At 46.8% G+C, this 20,380-nt stretch overlaps 1 protein-coding gene and 1 non-coding gene across 4 annotated transcripts in view; both read right to left on the bottom strand.

The window, feature by feature from the left end:
* LOC144159277 (uncharacterized) overlaps positions 1–20,380 on the bottom strand; it is a 352,228-nt gene that overhangs the window by 200,608 nt on the left and 131,240 nt on the right. The gene's annotated exons all lie outside the window — the stretch shown is intronic.
* Trnai-uau (transfer RNA isoleucine (anticodon UAU)) lies at positions 5,462–5,533 on the bottom strand. The gene has a single exon. It is a non-coding gene; the product is annotated as a tRNA-Ile (tRNA).

Below are 20,380 nucleotides of genomic sequence, written 5' to 3' on the forward strand. Positions count from 1 at the left end.
CCAGCTGGTTAAAATAAGTCTGGCGGCCTGCAACATAAGCTGCGGCTCGGAGCAGAGATATAGCACGGGGCATCAAATGGGCTAGTTTTGTTTAAATGTGTTTGCACGGAAAACAACAAAAAAGTAAAGGCGAATCACGTTGTTTTAAAATATTACGCAACAAGTAAGTAAAACCGAATAAGTAAAAAAAAGCTACCAAAACGTAGATACTGCTCTTTACTTTTATTTGCCCTGCCTTTCACAACCAAACGTGTCATCGATGCGAAGGAAGTGAGTTCCGTGGTCAGTTTTTGAGGACAGTACAGTGAAGAAGTTCCGCTTTTTAAAGATACAAATAACAACAGATACGTCAGGGAAAGCTGTTAAGGTGCACGCTTAATTCCCTGGCAAGAAACTCCACCCCTTGACCTTGTCTTAGAAGCAGAAACAGTGATAAAGCAGATGACACGTGCAGAGAGGCAGGCCGGTACATCACACTGCCTCATTCGCCGAGCGATCAGCTTTTCTGCTTGTTCTGCAGTTTTGTCTCTTTCAGATCTGCAGTTTTTCGAAGGTGCACTTGTACTGACTGCCCAACTCGCTACATTTCTTCTACTGCTACTCGTTCCGGAGGGGAGTACTGCTGTAGACGAATTAAAGAGCGTCTACCCAAAAAAGTCCCATCTCATGCTCCGCGCGTCAAATTTCCCTTTCATTTTATAACAGCACAACTGGTTATAACATTCCGTAATGTAGCACACGGAACGACGGCCGGGGGTCAGGCCGTACGATGATATACTAATTGTAATGCACACATCCGGTATAGCTCTCGCGAAAGGAACCAGTGGTCAGAGCAATTATGCAGTGACTGAGCGTTAATTAAAGCTTACTTTTAACAAAAGTGTGGCTAACACATTCCATAAGGTGACAGATAACAAATTATTCAGGGTGACCGAATAATATAATTCATTGGTAGTATTTATGTGCCTGTTGTAGGAATTTTCTGTTTTGTTACAAATATAAAAAAAATGTGCGCCATTGGTATTAAGCGCTGGTATTTGAACGCGCCAGTACGCAGGCCTAAATATAAGGTTTCAAGGTTAGCGTGATGGGCGATTCCATCGCGACGATATATATATATATATATATATATATATATATATATATATATATACCTATGCAGTTTGAGTGGCGCTTGCTTCCATCCCCAAGTGCTGGAAACAGAAATACCTTAACATAAAGCGTAGTGGCTATTGCACCAGACCGGTATTCTGGAGATCGTGGGTTCAGATCCCACCCGGCGGGTATTTTACCACTTTCTTTCTGACTCAAAAAATCCTTCATCTGCTTCTATGACCTACCGCATTCTCCCCTTTGCTTTCCGCGGTTTTCTTGACTGCCAACCCGTATTCTATATATATATATATATATATATATATATATATAAATACAATGATTGCCCGTTATCGCAGCCTACTGCAGCTAGCCTTCAACTAAACTAACCGAACTTTTTTTGAACTAGGCCACCCGGTACACTCAGCTTTAACCCCCTCCCCCCCCCCCCCGGTCTTTTCTTTTTTTTACGTAATCACATTATCGTAGGCGTTCTGAAATAGGACTCTAAAACGGTTAATAAAGCCAGGCTCTCGTAAACGTGCGAACCAAGCGAGAAGGATATTCTGACATTGATTGTTCCAGCTTCGACGACTTCCGTTAACGAAAGGGTTCGTTAAGTTTGGAATGTACGGTTCGCTATAGTCCGTTAACGGCAGCGCTGAACCAACAAAGCGCACAAACCTGCGCACGCTCATTTATTACCAGCGCCTGCGGCGTCCACGCTTCCATCGATACCTGCATGCAGCCTCAATCAACGCTCGCACTCGCAGCGTCGGGCGTCAACAGCTGTCGCGCCGACCTACAAAGCTCGCGTGAAAGCTCTCAGAGAACCTTTAAATTCACCGGCCAGCTCCGTTACCCCGGTCCCCCCCTGGCATCACCGACTAGAACCGAAGCCTTTGGTGCAAAGGTGATTACTAGCGAAAGCGGGCGTTTGATATGATTTTGTTTCCTGCCTTCTTATTGGCCGAAATCATAAGTCACGTCCGCGACAGCCAATCAACTGGCGGGAAAGTGAAACTCGAGGGGAAGGAGGACACGAAGGGGTATGACGACGTAGAAGGTGCTCGGCTCAGCGCACGCTTTAGTTCGATGCTGGCCGGCATTCCTCACGGGCGCACGCTTAATTAAGAGATCGGGAGCGTTAATTGCGAAGCGCAGTGCCACGCCTTCGACCGGCATCGCAAAATATTAACAAAGAAAGGGCTCACGCATTTGCGACGCAGTGGAGAATTCAATTTATTCCGCAGCGGGAATTCTGTTGCCCATACTCCATTCCATTTTAGTTTCCTTTTGTCTTCTTTGGCGCGTGGCGCAAATTATCGGTGTAATTCCGACGAACGGGGTGGCACCGTTACTTTATTCTTTTTGAAGGTCAGTTGAAATAATAGCTTCTCTCCCCGTAACAAGCTGCCAGACAAAAAAAAAATGGTAAGGACGCGAGCAGAGCTGCAGGTGCGTGGAATCTGATGCGTTAAACGGTTAAAGGCCAACTGCACTCAAATTTTCGACTTCTTGAAAACCCTATTTCCGTATAGTCTGCTTAAAAAGAAAGCAACATGCAAAATACAACAGCTGAAATACGCACGTGAACGCCGCAAGCGGCCAGCAAAAATCGGCGATTTTGAAACCGAAACCGAGGAGAGCGCGGCCATTGCAGTGACGTTGCAGCCGTCCAGCGAGCGGCCGGACGGTCACCAGTTCGGGAGAATGTCTGCGCGCAAGCTCTACGCGCGCACGGGGCAGCAGAGCCCGACCGGTTCTCCCGCTGCGTGGCTGGCCAGAGGAAAAAGCCACCGTCGGCTGGAACGTCACAGGCGCGTCATGGCTGTTTACGCGATCCGCCGGCAGGTGCAGAGTGGTCTGCGGCGGAGCCTTTTTAAACGCTTCTGACTGATTAACGAGGCGTTTCACGGGGCTACCACTTGTGTCTTAGCTTATTTGGGGGTACTTACTACGCATTAAAAACAAATTTGGCCGAGGTGAAATTTGAGTGCAGTTGGCCTTTAATACGATCGCACGGCCCAAGGCATCACTCTGTTAATTCTGTGGGACGTCCCGTTACCCTTTTTTTAAAGAATTTCTGAAATTTAAGTTTGTGTTTTTTTGTGGCGGCTGCTGCAACACATTGGCTTTAGTGAGCGAGCCGTACTGGATAGGTTCACTAACTTGTTAGTCTATAGTGTCCTACCGCTGGGCACACCACTCTACGCTATCTCTATACCTTTCCCCTCTTTTTCTATTTTTTTCTCATTGTTCCCCTATCAGGATAGCATACTAGGACGTAGCCTGGTTAACACTCCTGCCTTTCCTTTACCTTTTCTCTCTCCTTCTAGTACCCAACAAAACTTTCCGGGAGTGGGATTCCGCACCCCGCTTATCTCACATACGAATCACTGCAAGCAAGCGCAAAAAAAAGAAAAGAACGAAGAAGAAAACCGCTAGCCTGTTCGTCACTAGTAAAAAAAAAAAAAAAGAAAACTTCGTGAGCTAAAGATATCCATTCATAGCTAATCTTCACTGGTGTTTGGACAGCTGTAAGAGCGAAAGCCTTAGATGTCTCACCAAACGCGTAAACTGGCCGCCGTCGGCGTCAGCAAGGACAACTGTCACCGCCGTAAAGACAAAATAGATAAAGAATTTACATTCTCTTCCTTAAGAAAGTTCAGAGAAGGGCGGAAGCTGAAAGTGCGGCATATCGATCCTCAAACCTCCAAATACCTAATTCGTAAAACGAAGAAAGTTTAAAAAACACATGTGGGTTCACGTGGGATTCGAACCCGGATCGCCAAAGCATTAGCCGAATGCGTTAGCACTGCTCTAATTTTAATTGGCAACCTGCCATAGGGGTTGAGGGGGCAGATTAGCCCGATGCATGCCGTCTGACTGGTGATCGTGACAGCACGTGAGCAGAACCGGAGCGCGCGCGATACGCTCTGATTATGAAGGAGCTGTCCCATGAAGTGCGGACAGTCTGCTCATCGAAGTAATTGGTGCCAAAGTACGAGGAAACGAAAAAGAAAAAGAAAGGCGCGAACATGAAGCATAAGTAAAGAAGTCTTTAATAATCGCTAGGCCTTCGCCTTCCAACCACGTGAGCAAACCGAACGAAGTTCCCGAGGAATTTTTCAAAGCGAAGCATTCTATCCCTCCGTGATGGAATCAATGTTCGTGTGAGACGTACCCAGGGTAGTCCAACTTTACACAGTGGGTTTCAGAAAACGATGATGATGCTACGCGAAGGCCCCTGAAGCTACTCAAGAAAAAACTCTTCCCGTGGTCGAAATAAAACCTGGGTACTTCGCGTTACGAAGCCGACGTCTATCCGATCGCACCATTCCCACACGGTCCAAGATGTCTGGATTTCGGACTTGGACTTTGACCCAGGTTGCACGCGCAAAAGCTTCGCATTTTATCCATCTTTCCCTAAGAAAGGGCCTTTACCCCCCCCCCCCCCCCCCTTCATGACCACTGTACATCTTCGATAATGCCGAACACCTTATCCTGCACACGCGTACGAACAAAGTGCAGTCGATCGCCGTGCTTAATTATTGCCGTATGTACTTACAACTGGTCGCTGTACATCGTTTTTCTCTGGCAACCGCAAGTCCATTCCAATCCTTTTAGTAATATCATGGAAAATCTATCTGTGTTTTGTCGAACTAAGCCGCGGCAATATAGAGTTCCAATGCACCGCACTTTGCGCTGTGTTGGAATAGGCGAAAGTGACAACTTCCCCTTTCTCACTCTCGGCTGGCGTAATCAAGGACCAACAGCTGTTCGAGTACCGCAGTTCGCGACTACGCAAGCCAAGACTGAAAGGGTGCCAGTTATCAGTTTTTCTTACGCCTCCACAGAGTTGTCAAATTAGACACCGCACAAAGGAGGCACGTCACAAAAGGAAGGAGCTCTGCGCCGGTCCTCACTGGCTTGCATGCGTAAACTTGCGAACGGTAGTTAAACTTGGCAGTTCGATATCTTGGAGTACGAATGCGCTAGAATAATCCTTCCAAATGAAACTGTGTAGAAAGACGATTGCGCCGAACTTTTCAATACGAAGGAGCCTGCTTACTGCGGCCACTAAAAAGTTAATTATTAAATTTTAGTTAATCACCGACATCACTAATTACCACCTCATTCGCTGTCCCCCCTGGGCCCATAACCTTACAACATACATACATACATACATACATACATACATACATACATACATACATACATACATACATACATATATATAGAAATGCCGGCAGTCTACAACGCCAAAGAAGGCATAGGGACTAAGGCTAGACAATTTTTTACCGTTAGTGACATTACAGTATTATTTTTTTATTAATTACGTGAGAAAGAAAGAAAGAAAAACACGCGCTCAGAGTGGGGACCGAACCCACGCCTTTCGATTATATTTCGAACGCCTTACCAATTCGGCTATCTGGGCGACTGTGTTCTCCTTCACTTTCTGGGGTATTTATATTTACTACAACTGTATCTGACGCTTGAGTGTGGTAGCCAGCGCCACTCAGACTACACGGGGAGAAGGGGACCTTCTTTTCAACCCCCGGGGCGTGACTCGAACTTACTTTTAACAAAGTGTGGCTAGTACATTCGATAAGGTGACAGCTAACAAATTATTCAGGGTGACCAAATAATCTAATTCTTTGGTAGTGTTTATGTGCCTGTTGTAGGAGTTTTCTGTTTTGTTACAAATAAAAAAATGTGCGCCATTGGTATTAAGCGCTGGTATTTGAAGGCGCCAGTAAGCAGGCCTAAATTTAAGGATTCAAGGTTAGCGTGATGGGCGATTCCATAGCGACGACTGCGATTTCAACAAAAAAGGAAAGGGCAGAAGATATATCCCACAGTCATATCTGTTGGCGGTGGCTTTATTAATAGTCGCTAGGACAACATAAAATCTGGGAGAGAAAGTAGGTGGTAAATCGTCGCCACTTCACGTCTTTCTAATATCTCGTAATTGCTTAAAGTTTGCTTTGAAATTGCGCCACTGCCCTTGGGGAACAGCAGCATTTTGAATTTTTGTTTGTATTTTGATTTGACTGTCGTTTTAAACTACTAAATGTTTTTTTTCTAATTTCAGTGGTAATTCAACTTATCGAACCGGTTCGCGGACCAAGTGATTTTGTCGAATCGGAACTGACCCGGAACGAAATGATTTCGCCTGAACCAGAACCGTAACCGAATCGGTGTTTTTTTCGACGCACTTATATGTATTTATTTATTTTATTTATTTATACATACATACATACATACATACATACATACATACATACATACATACATACATACATACATACATACATACATACATACATACATACATACATACATACATACATACATACATACATACATACATACATACATGCATGCATACACACATACATACATACAGTAAATAAAGCCGGCTTATACCGAACACGGATATATCGAATGATTGCTTTTATCGAACACTTATATAATCCGGATAAAAATTACATGCATTTTAATCTTTTTATATCGAACGCGATTTTTCTCACAAATGGATATATCGAACTCTCTCGCTCTGGATTTTTCGCTCTTGTTAGGCAGGCTTTCTCGAAATACATCAGAGCGCAGCGGTGGCGCGAGCTCGAGTGCGTCCAAACCCTCCGTGGTAGAGTGGACCAGCTCCACGCATGCACGCCGTTGGCGCCGAAAGGGCCACATTGGGCGCTGCGGGCTGCGGTGTGACCGATCTTCACGTCCGCGCCACTCGCTGCCTGCACTTGCTCGGTTCGCTGGGTTCGCCGTTATTCGCTTGTAACCATGCTTGTCTACGCTCTGTCGAAGAAGCCGAACCGCTCTGTACCGCTTCCCAGCACGATAAAAGCCGTCGCTACTGTGGCCGTGCAACAGCGATACTGCAGTGTCATTGAGGGCAGCGGTCTTGTGCTTGTCGACTGTTTAGATACCGTGGAGCAAGCAGTCACCAGCAACGCGTTGCGCTCCAAAAAGCACGCTACAATCACGCAGTTCTTCCGCCCCAATAAATGAATGTTTTCTTTCCGAGGAAGTGTCGTATCAATAGTGAAGCGCAGGGTGGTAAAAGCTCAGCGTCAGCTAATGGCTCCGTCGGCAGGATTGCTCTCGTGTACATTTTTTTTGCTTTACTTTCTATATCTAATTTTTGCTATATCGAACTATTTTAGAACCCTCGCGCTGTTCGATATAAGCGAGCTTTACTGTACATACATACAAAAGCCATACGGCCTGTAAGAAAGAAAGCTAACCCACAAAGCAGGCAAAAAATGACCGGGAAACAAACTGAATTGACGTGACGCATATTACAGATATATTGCCTTCAATCTGGGCTACTGAGCCGCTACTTACCACGGCGTTTCCGCGTGCACCAATCAGCGCTTACTTACAGCAAAATCAGAGGAGTTACAAGGCTATCGATCAGCAATAACGAAGCTCAGACACGGTCATTCCGAGCGCGCAAAACCAGCACAGGTCTCTTCCCCCTTCGGCGCTCTCCGGGTAAAAGCAGGGCGCCGTTAAAACGCGACGACGCCAGGGGGCATACTACGCCTAAACTTTCGCCACGATCCGGTCCACCGGGAAACACCGCCTACCGGGGCTACGCTTTTAGGCAAAGCGATAGCCACGCTGCGGCACTCCAATCTAGCCGCGTATACGACACAAGCGAAAATTAAAATCAGCGGATGGCGCGCAAGGCGGCGGCGAGTGTGTGTGTATCTTTACTACAGACGTAGGCGCATAAATAAAGGCGCGCGCTTGAGTGCCTAATTACTGCGCTGCTGCAGTCCCGAGGGGAATACGATGTCGAGCGACGACAGACCGGGCAAGCAGCAACAGCAGCACGATCTGCTTGCTGCACGAGTCTTCGAGGCACAACTCTCTTTCCCACACTCGCCTCTCTCCCTCTCTCTAACGCACTAACTCCTGGTCCTCCTAAGCTCGCCTTCGCCTATGCCTTCCCATTAGCGCTGTCGTCCTTGCCTGATGAACTCGCACTGCTTCGTTACCAAGATACAGATTGGAGTGCGCGTTTTATGCTGCGCCCGTACGGAGAACGCTGCGGGCTAAATGTGCGCCAACCGGGATGCCGTGTCTCCGTCAAGGTTTTAATCGCGCTGGTCTGCGGTGGAAGTACTGGAACTTCGCGTCGCCGCCGAAGCTAGCTCGTAGCACGATATGCTTGTTCGCCATGTGTACAAGGTGGGCGAATATTCGAAGTTTCGAATGCGAATCGAATATCCGTGCGTTATGCAAATCGCCTTTGATTCGAGGATTATGCATTCAGTTTTCTGCGAATTTTAGATTAGGGACGAATATTCGGCAGAACCGTACGAATAATCGAACTTTCCATTACGAGTAGAATATTTTCTCTTATTGGATTCGCTTCAATTCGACGATTATATTTTCGTGTTTGCGAATGTTTTATTGCGGGAGAATAGTCGCAGAACTGACGCTATTTAATAACGCTAAGTTCGTCCGCGAACTTATCACTACCGTAGCGTTAACAATTTGTTTAACTCAACATCAAAACGCTTTCAGGAAGAGGCTTCCAACAGTTACGCCCTCGCAACTCAGTGAATAAAACACTAACTCAAAATTTTTAGAAATTTCTCAAAATATTTTTCAAGTGTGAGTGTAAAAATTTGAAAAAATTCATCAGAGAGATATATAAGCTTACTTGAGCAGCGAGGAACGGTTCGTCGTTTTTAAATGTCATTACTCCTCTTGTAAACTTCCTACGGTCTGCGGCGTTCCCCAGGGATTGGTGTTAGGTCCCCTTATTTATTTTGTTTATTAACTAGTATATAGTGAGTGACATTCTCGCATGTCATAACGATGACTGCGTCATTTATAGAGTGGCATAGAAACGCCGAAGGACAAATTTTTGTCACATGATCCTCTAAATACGGCTGTGCTTCCTGTGAGACTCAGCAAATGTCAATCACTTTTAAAAAAATGGAGTATGTCTTTATCCAATAGAACAATTACGCACAAAAACTTGTTCTATTTCGCCAACAACGTAATACACTCTGAAGTAGATTCGTATAAATATGTATAAATATGCGGCGGCGGATAACAAACAGCCTAAATGAACAAGGCATGTCGAAATCCCGACATCTGGGGCAAATGAGAAACTATTCTTCTCGCGAGGGGTCGACTTTCCGCATAATCAGTTCACCTACTTGCCTACCGATTAACAAAGGCGCGACTACTTGATTACGCTGCTATTGTATAGGATATTTTCACTCAAGCTAACGTTCATAAATTAGAAAGACTGCAATAAAGAGTCATCCGATTCATATACAGCAGCTGGGAACGAACACCTGTAACTAACTGTTAATTAGAGCAAACTTTCCTTCACTAATAAAGAAACTGTACAACACTTTTGAAGTTAGAGGACATTAAGAAATAAATATAGGTAAAATACCTTTTTTTCCGGTTATGCAACCACGTGCTACACACATACATACAGGCATGTATATACGCGGTGTTTCAGTTATTTTAGCCAGAGTTTAAAATTATGCGATGCACCCTAACACGACGCGATAAAATGCATCATGCTCACTTTTGTATGTGGTGTGTCACGCTAATTTTTGTATTTTGCTTAAAATACATAATTATTTAGTTTTAATTAGCCAACTTCTGTACCAACGAAGCTAGGAAAAAATCCAACGTTGCAGAGCGGTTTGAAAAACATCGGAATAAACTGTTTGTCGTTCTATCTATTACGTATGAGTGTTTTCAGCATACTGAAAATGCCTGCGAAATACAAAAAAAAAAAAACAAGAAACACCACGTGACATGCCGGATTGCGCGTCTTGATTACAGTGTTCCCAAACCTTACGAGTACAAAAATTCATAGGTATCCCGCCGCTTAAAAAGTGACAGGGCAGATGACGAACCTGTCGCTTCCGGCAGCACAGGCAATAACTTTTTCTGCCTGTCGCTATGACGAACAGGCGCGAGTGAAGCCCATTGCTGGCGTGAATGGCACAGCTCTGTCGCCCCCCCCCCTTCCCTCTGTCGGTCCCCTGTCGCCCCTTTAACTGCAGCGCGCCTACGGCAGTTTGTGCGGGGAACGTTTCAGAGCACTGCAATCCAGACGCGCAATCCGGCATGTGACGTAGTGTTTCTTGTTTTTTTGTATTTCGCAGGCATTGTCAGTATGCTTAAAACACTAATACTTAATAGATAGAAAGAGAGAAACTGTTTATTCCGGCGTTTTTTCAAACCACTCTGCAATTTTGTAATTGGAATTTTTTTCCAAGCTTCCTTGGTTCAGAAGTTGGCTAATTAAAATGGACTAATTATCTAATCAAGCAAAATACAAAAAATTAGCGTGACACGCTACACACTACAGTGAGAAACATCAAATTGGTCGCGTCGTCTTAGGGAGAATCGGCATATTTTTAAACTCTGGCTAACGTTTACACACACGATATATATATATATATATATATATATATATATATATATATATAGGGAGTAGTAGAACTTTGAAGATGGTAGAGAACACAAGAGAAGAAAAACTTCGAACAAGGGAAAATCACGATTGTGGCCTACGTTTCAGCAAAGAGAACTTGCTTTCCTTGCTTTCCCTGAGGAAAGCAAGTTCTCTTTGCTGAAACGTGGGCCACAATCGTGCTTTTACCTTGTTCGAAGTTTTTCTTCTCTTGTATATATATATATATATATATATATATATATATATATATATATATATATATATATATATATATATATATATATATATATATATATATATATATATATATATATGTATATATATATATATATATATATATATATATAGAGAGAGAGAGAGAGAGAGAGAGAGAGTTTGCACTGCAAACAGTGACACCCAGGCACGCATGCTCAGTCGGTTAATCATAACACGGATGAATCCAAAGGTGGATATACTTCAAAAACAGAAGCACTTCCGCTTCGATGAGGATATGCTCACCTAGGCAGTATCGCTACTTATCTCAGGCATCCTCGACAAGAACCTTCACACGCTCTCTTCACGACTCTCAAAGTGTCACACTACTTCTGTCAGCGGCTCCGATTTCGTTGTTATTTCTTTATTCGCTTCTCTTCGCTTTCGTCCCGACACAATGCATGCACGTCAAACACAGCCACTCAATCACTCCGCTCGCCGCCTAATGAATCAGGAGCGCGCAGTCGTCCCTTATACTTCAAGGCCCCAATTACGCTCTCTCCCCGCTGGTACTTGAAGGGAAATGAATTAGTGAGGAAAGCGACGGTGCCAAACAAAAAATCGCGATAACAATTAGCGAAGTGCAGCGCGTTTCATTTTCTTCACCATTTGCCTTTGCTGCCTTTGTCTTTTAACGTCAGATTAATTGTTCGCCCCCAATTCTCGATCCGATTTTCCCGCCCCCCGATAACCGCGTTACCATGGTAGCTGCATCAAAGTGACGTCATCGCTCGCACATCGCTCACTCTCTCAAAAAGCGTCGTCTTTATACTTTTGGCCTTTAGCAAATCCGATTCGACAGCGCGCGAGGACGAACGTCACATTAGCCGACCGACACACAGCTCGCTTTTGATTGCTTCACTCTCTGAAAGTCACCCGCCGCAGTGTTGCTAGGGCGTCGTGTAAATAGAAGGTCGCCTGTTAGATTACCGGTCGCCGGGGCGGGATTTCGGATTGCGAAGTTCCAAACACGTGCGCGTACGGCTCACGTTAATGATCCCCGGGCGGTTCAAATTAATTTGTAGCCTTCTACTACGGCGCGCTGCATAGCCCAGGTCAATTAAATCTTAGTTTTAGTGTCCTCACCTGTGCCGTTGTACGCCAACACGCTTTGCAGGAAAGCCAACTTTTTCTTACGATGATGATGACTGATCGTGGGTGAAGTGAAAAAAAAAAAGAACGCTTTTAGTGGCCGGAATCGAACCTGGTTCCTCGCTTTATGAAGCCGGCGTCTATCCGATTGCTCCATTTCGACTTTTTTTTTTCTTAATTACCGTTCGTCTCAAATGAAAAACCAGGTTACAGTGATTTCACAACATTCGCCACCTTTGCGATAATACAAGTTTAAAATCTCTTCAGCTAAACAAGGTCATCTAGCATTGGTAACCATTCAGGTGGCTCGCTTAGCGCTCTGTATACCACGCGTATGTTGACCATGCTCTCAATAAAATACTCTCTGGCGGGCCGCGCACTGGGATCGGCATGCCTGTCAGCCATTTTTGTGCGCGCCACAAGCTGTGCATGCTGATCAACATAAACATGTCGAATGGCACGCCCCCTGTATCACACACCGACAGAAAACGGATCCCGAAAGGGTTTATGGGCAGGTCCTTCTTAACAGTGCGCTGTAGGATGTCCCAGTGAAATCTCGCGTCTGAGCAGTCCAGAAAAATGTGGCCAATAGTTTCCGGCTTTAAGCACATGCCACAGTTAATGTTCAAAGGTATGTCTAATCCTTTCTCCTGGAGCCATGGCTTTACAGGAAGCGTGCCACTGTGGAGCTGAAAAAAGAATCTTTTAACGGAGGCGCGCACGGGAATTCTCTTTACCCTCTTAAGCATATCACCTTCCCTTCCCACTGCATACCTAGACCTGTATAAGGGAATGGGTAACACAACATCAATGAGGTCCTTATACAACTTTTTGCGTGTTACATTGCTCAAGTACTCTATCGAAAAACGCACTCTCAATAACTTGAACGCCCATACAACTTCGCGCATGAAACCACACAGACTCACTCGTCTACCCCCAAAAGAGGACACAACAAATTCAGGTAGGTGATCACGAAGGCGCACTTGAATGACAGTACGTAGAAAAGGATTATTCTGCTCCCTTAAGAAACAAAACCTGGACACAATCTGCTTCAGAAACAGGTGGCAGAGCCCCAAGCCTCCTTTTCGAACCGCGCGGAACAGGTTCGAGCGGCATGGTCCGTTCCCAAGTCGACCCCCAAATAAAAACCGCAAACACTCTGTGTAGCTTCTGAACAGAAGCTCTCGTCATCGACAGCACCTGAAGGACATATAACACTTTGGCTCCAAGAAATAAATTGCACACAGTAGCTCGTCAAAACATCGACAAATCCTTCCCACCCCACCTAGTTGTCTGAACTCTTGCGCGCTCTGTTTCCAGCGTCCCAAATTCAGTAGGCTGCCTGTAGTTATTGAGTGGTACGCCCAAGTATTTGGCCGGAGTTACCGGCCGTCCACTGCATATTTTCAAAAACCTCAGGCGTGTCTTCCCACTCCCCGTGCCAGAAACCTAGTGTTTTTGCCAGCTTATTTACGCCATTTCGACATGGTTGAAGCGAACGCCAAGCAGCAGGTACAGGGGGAATAAAATAAATATGAACAACGGAGCACACAGCATCCGACGCATGCCGCACCGTCTGGCGGCACTGTCAGTAAACAGCGCGCATGCGTAGTTGTTTCAGAGCGTTTGACAGTGTGGCCTACTGTTAGGGGAAAAGCTTGATGAAAAAGTGACGCCGGTCATTTATTTTGAGGCGTATTTTTATGCTCTTTCGCCATTGAGCATCCTGTTATCTACTACACTGGGGAGCCAAGCGCGCAGTAGGCTGATTGCAGCTAGCATGACGCCCTTCAACGATCATCCTGCTCAGTGGCGACGCAGCGTGAAAAGGCGCCTCAAAATAAACGACCGGCGTCGCTTCTCGATCAAGCATTTCCCGCAAATGTAGGCCACACTCTCAAACGACCTCGAAGAAGTGCGCATGCGCGCAGTTTACTGACTTTGCAGCCAGACGGAGCAGCATGCGCCGGAGGCTGTGTGATTCATTGTTCGTCTTTCTTTCAATCCCCTCTGTACGGATAGGCTTTTAGCATTTCCCAAGCCTGACGGCTCCGAGCAACGTATAGTACCAATTTAATCGCAAAATGCGGCACAAGCCCTAGCGAAAATTCGTACGGTACGACATAACAGGACACGACGGGGCACGGGCGCAAAAAGTACGACAAGACGCATCGACAAAGTAACCACGAACGTGAGCAAGATCACGCTACACCATGAACAATACTTACTGGTGATATCGTGATCCGCTCCCATATGCGTACTACACGCATACGTATACATTCTTTAACGAGTGTTCTAGCAACGATTGTGTCATTAAAACACCACAGCTTCCCTTTCTGTTCTCCATTTTATTCCTCGCAGGACCGTAATTCAGTTTCCTATGCTTTATTCTTCAGTTGAGAACAGAGGAGTAAAGGCATCGCTACAAGGGACCAAAGGGTATAGCTACGGATTGATTTTGGCGCACGCTGGTTCGACAACTTTCTCTTTCGCTTAGCCTCAAAGGGCAACCGCAAGTCACAAAAGTACCATGGTATGTGCCGAAATTATTTTGAAATGCGCAGATCGACGACCTCTTCCAAAGCGTGCAGTGCGGCCGCGATTTCTCGCACTTTACGCACCGAAAACGTTGCTTTGCAGCGGGTGATGTAGAGGGACGGCAAACAAAACAAACGCGTGTTTGCTTTAGCACAAAGCTGGCCCCTCCAATCCCGTTGTTTGTGCGGCGTCGAGCCATGTTTTGTTTCAAAACTCAGACAAGACGTCTTCTATTCGCATCGTTGCGCGCAGTGGGGCCGGCGAAATTTTCCGTAAGGAGGAGGAGGAGGAGGAGGACAAGGAGGGAACTAAGAGAGGTTTCGGCGCTTCCAGAATTTTTCAAGTTGCAAAAAAATAAAACTGCCCGCGTAGCGCGTGCACGCGTTGTGGGTGGGATTTAGGGTTTTAAGGCGAAATCCTTAAAGGAGCCATGAAGAGAAAATACAAATTCGTTTAATGTGAAAGAACTAGGATTCAGTATTTCACTCAGCTTCATTAGAGCCCCAAAAGATGTTTTTTAACGAAAAAAAAGCAAGAAGTATTTAAAAACTTTCAAATTTTGCGCCACAGTGACGTGTTATGAGCAAGAATGACGTCATACGGGCCAACAATCAAACAATTTTCAGTGCGTTAACTGCACGTTAGCATTCAAGCGATGCGGTCAAATGGAACTAGTGGCCCCATTACAGACGTCCAGTCATGTGTCGTCGCGACAGGTCAGTTAGGCGGCCGCCAATCGCACAAACAAGGTTCCGTGACGTCATAGAAAAGTTGCGGGAAATTGGCTAGGGGGTCGCGACTGCTTCACACGTTTTCTTTAATATCTCCGTTATTTGTTCGAATATTGCGATGATATTGGTATCATTTTTGTTGGGACTAAGCAGTCTTTCTATAAACCCACTTTGTATTTTGTCTTCCTTTAAAAACGCCGCAATGTGAGAACAGCTATCGTTTTTTTCACTGTGCGGTACAAAAAAAAAAAAAAAAAAAAAAAACTGGCCGCAGATGTACAGAACAAAGAACAACGCACTTGAGTTTGTATGAGATTTGAACCCCGGTCTCCAGAAAAGAAGTCTACGTTAGCACCGCGCTCGTTGTCAGCGTTGAAACAAAATCTAGACCGGTGCGTGCCACGCGACAAGTGAACTTTACTGCACCCTAGTATAATAAGTGCACTCCAGCCGCGCGGAACGGGGGAAGCTGCGGCGTGATGTGTTTCAGTATTTCGTTCCAAAATACGGAGAAATGAAAATGAAGAAAGAGACGCACACACGATGTAACAGTGAATAAGCCTGTCGAATTTTCCCGCTAAATGGAGAAAAAAACTAAAGAGCAGAAAAAGACGCAAATACGATGTACCGGTTACGTTTTTTGGTAAGCGCATCCAGGACCTCGCCTTTAGAGCACGTAAGCAGACTTCAGTGCCCTGGGGCATTTTTAAGTGCAGAGCACTTTAGGAGCTCGCCTTGTCGTCGTAGCTCGCTGGGCCCAAGTAGAGCCACACGGCGTTCCGTCGTAGCGGCTGTCGTTGCGGCGTAACCCAGAGGCTTCGAAAGCCAAGCGGTTTGTATAGTTTGTATAGCGGTTTGTAAGCGTTCGGAACTACTTGACCGCTGGCGCTTGTCATACATCTCCCCGTTGTCTAGCGCAAAGAAAACCGCAGGTACATTTGAGACAAAATATGCGTAATTAACCGCCAGCGCCCGCGTTCGTTTAGTTAGGGACGCTCGTTGGGTTGGTTTTTACAATAGTAAGCGAAAAAAAGTACGGTGCAACGCCGACACGTGGAGGAGGAAAAGCAAGCAAAAAAAGAAAAGAACTCCCTCTGGCGCAGTTTCGCAGTTTCAGGCAGGGGGCGCGCGATCACTGCGAAGGGAAGGGGGGGGGGGGGGCATTCTGAATTGCATTGGGTTGTAGCAGTGAGCGGATAACCGCGCTACAGCCCATTATGGTGAATCACTCCTCTACACTTCCGACAGCTTTCATATTGAGTGGAACGGCCGTAATTCTTTTTACGTTACGCGCTGCCCTCCAACATTCGAAATTCGCGCGCGCGCGCTGACGTCACAAGCTCCTTACGGTTGGGCCCGACGATTGGTCGGTTAAACTATGCAAAGTTTCAAGGTAGTGCACTTGTTGTAACATGCATCCGACTGCACGGTAGTCCCAATCGACAGCGCCTCAACGGCAGTTAACACCGTGTGAGTGAGTTTGACGTCATACCAACAGGAACACCGGCAGTCGGCGGCTCAAACACGTGCAGTATATAGGCGCGACAGGGCACTGCACGCACGGGCAAGCGTCAACCCTCGCCATCTGTATACTGAAAGCCGTCACAGCAGGCGCGGCACGTGTACGCCATCGGATGCGCCAGAGCGCCCACCGAAGAGACACCAGAGTGGCACGCCAGAAATAGGCGCACCGCAGCCATCAACAGTTCCCAACTTTGCTAATGACATCATGAGCCCGGCTGCTGCTATTAGCGCCAGTGCCGATCACCCGCCGTGTGTGGCATCGATTTTGTGTGCTTTGCCGCGTTTGTCGCCCTGGTTGGCGCTGCAAAGACGCTTAGTGCCGACACGTGGACGAACACCACACGTGACGACACGCAGGAGTCGCTTCGGAAAGCGCGGAGCGCTAATTTCGCAAAGGGCAAATTACCCTCCGCCGTTAGTTCAGAGATTGCGCTTGCTTGCCTGCCGATAGGAAAGTTTTGAAATTGCTTGATTGAACAACTTTTACTGAGCTTCGAATAAAGAATGGTGCGCGCAGGCATCAGGGGCGGTATTCTCAAGTTTTGTCTCTTTTGCGTCCCTTTCAAAAGTGTCCCTTTTGGCGAGCCCTGATTGGCTAAGCAAACAACCGGAAGTGACGTAACGCAAGCACAACAAACCTACTGCCAACGCCCACTGCTTAACCGGAAGTACGTCACGATGAAAGGGACTCAAAAGGGACATTTTCAAAAGCGACAATTACGAGAATACCGCCCCAGATGGGGTGGTTCCCTATTCGCGGGACCCATATGTGTCCAGTAATTCTTCTCCTCGAGCCACCAGCTGTTGCTGAATGGCGAGGACAGAGATGGACAGTAAGGTCTCCCATCGCTCGAGCGGGTTGGGGTTGGAGGAGGGGGTAAGGGTGTAGGGGGTGTTTTGAGTTTTGTGCACTCCCCAATTATGTGCGCGCGAGAGTGCCGTTTCCCTTGCAGAACGGGCATGTGTTCTCATGTTCTGCCGGGTACATTTTGTGCAGAAGCGCTGGGTGTGCGAGCGACCCTGAAAAATTCACGAGCTACTCCAATCAGTGAAGGTAGATTAACAGCGGAGCTGGAGTCCGAACCACACGCGGCCTCCTTATTAGGAGGGCAGATGGAAAGCGAAATTCAGAGTTAAGAATGGCAACTTGCTTGTCTTAATGACGGGACCGCCGCCCCGAGGAACAGGGGGAAACTAGACAAGCAAACACTCGGTCGGGCGGTCGGGCGGTTGGCTTGGTTGCTTGGTTGCTTGGTTGCTTGGTTGTAGGGTTTGACCCGCCGAAACTACACCCGGGCTATGGGCCCCGCAGTAGTGGAGAGCTCCGGATTAATTACCACTACCTCAGGGATCTCCAACGTGCGCCGAAATCTTGACACAGGGTCATTTTCGCGTTTCGCCCACAGCAGAAAGGCAACCACCGCGGCGGGTAGGCAAGCACTCGGAACGCCGGGAAAGGGAGGGCAGTATGAACGTAAAAATGCACCAGATTTTTCAGTATTCTGTGGAATATGTTTCTCCCTTAAAACGCTCTCTCCATAGTTCCAAGGAAAAAAATGGTGAAAGCTCACACTAACGAGTAAGACTTGAAAGTAGCGAAGATGTAGGCAACCTTCACGACATATATCACGACAGTTTAAGTGCCCGATTGCAGCCGATTTGGCTCTTGTTCGCAGCCGCAACCGCCTTTATTCCATCGTTGTTGCTATAACGGAGAAGAAAAAGCAAATCAAAGAAGCAGAGTGAACGAGCGGAACGCGCGCACTTAAACTAGGCGCCCGCAGGTGAAACATGTACCCTACCACGTGTTCTGTACCTAGTAGGTGGCGTGACTCCTCTCCCCATCATTGACATCGATAACGAAGATTCATCACTGGACTGCCCATTCACGATGGCAGAGCTCCGCACTGCAATCAGACAGGGTAAGGCGAGATCGGCCCCGGGACACGACGGGATTACCTGGCAGCACATACGAAACCTCGATGAAGCTCACTTGGAACAACTATTGGTGCTCGTAAACCACTCGTGGAACACAGGCGAAATTCCCGAAGACTTTAAGCTATCCCTGGTCAACCTAATCCCGAAGCCTGGAAAAGACCCATCAGTAGTTTCCAACCTAAGACCCATATCACTCACACCTACTTTGTGCAAGTTAATCGAACGCCTTATTAACAACCGAATACAATACCACTTGGAATATGTCAACCATTGGCTTCACCCTTCCCAAACTGGATTCCGGCCGCATTTGGGAACGCAGGACTGCCTTTGGTTGCTGCGCCGCGTCATCAACAGATCCCCGTACGACCGCGGACTTCCCGACAACGTCTTAACTGTGGACCTTAGAAAGGCATTCGACAGAGTAAATCAGACCACAATTCTGAATGAACTAGCTCAAGCCTTTCCCAGCAAAAAAGCAGAAATATGGGTCCGAAACTTCCTTCACTACCGCCCCTTACAACTCAACAGCAAGCTCCCCGGATGGACACCTAACACCTATTACAACGACAAGGGAGTGCCACAGGGATCCATCCTTGCACCGGTCCTCTTCAACATAGTCATGGCGAAATTGGCTAAGAGTCTTGAACAAGGAACGTCGGCCAGATTTGCTATATACGCCGATGACGTCACAATATGGTGCGAGGGTAGAGACTACTCAACGACAACAGACATGCTCACCGAACTACAGGCAGCAGTAAACACCATAGAGGCGTGCCTACCACAACTAGGTCTTGAACTCGCCGCTGAAAAGACTGAGCTGCTCATGGTTTCAAGCACGAACAAAGCTCAGCCCACAGGAAATGACCTGCTGTATATAGGTGACACTGAGATACAAATGAAACGAGGGCACGTACGGCTACTCGGCCTCCCGCTAGCCAGCTGCAACAGCCCCAAGATATGGATCGCAGAACTGAGACGAAAATGGAAGCCAATGCTGAAATTGATAAAACGCCTCTCCAACAAACACGGAGGGGCGAATCAAAAAGCCTGCCTAACGATGGCACGTGCGGTCGCAATTGGCACTCTAGCTTACGGAGCCCCTGTCTATGAGTTGAATAAGACCAACACCAAACACATTCAGGTGCTCCACAGGGCCACATTGCGTACCATAACGGGCCTCCCAATACACACAAAAAAGGCAGCCCTTGAGCAGGCAGTGGCACTTCCTCCCATCGTTACTGTGATGAAAGAAACAAAAGACCAAGCAGACCGCAAACGAGGTCTCACCCGCCAAGGATTGCTCCTCACGGCATGGGACGAACAAAAACCCGCACCAACAATTGAGCTACCCATCCCCCTTGCACCCTGGTCGATATCAAACAACATCGAAAGCCACCTCAGCAAGCCAATCCCACGGGCTCTTCCAGCAACCAGATCTCAACGTATTCACTACCTGATGGCGCCTAAACTGCCAAATGAAATTGATATCTTCACGGGTACAAGCGTGACTCCCACACATATCGGTGCAGCATGGACATGTCCCAAAAATTCATCTTTTAACGGGCAGATATCTTTCAACCAAAACGATGGAACCGCATTAGAAGGAGAACTACACGCCATAAACAGCGCGATTAACCACATCTGCTACGAAATCGACTTTAAACCACCGCACAACGTGCGCATTTTGACATATTCATTCGCAGCAATCCGAGAACTACGCAAACCC

The sequence above is a fragment of the Haemaphysalis longicornis genome, unplaced genomic scaffold (genome assembly GCF_048455015.1).
Source record: "Haemaphysalis longicornis isolate Haplotype H1 unplaced genomic scaffold, Haemaphysalis longicornis Haplotype H1 scaffold_10, whole genome shotgun sequence".
In the NCBI taxonomy this organism is placed as follows: domain Eukaryota; kingdom Metazoa; phylum Arthropoda; class Arachnida; order Ixodida; family Ixodidae; genus Haemaphysalis; species Haemaphysalis longicornis.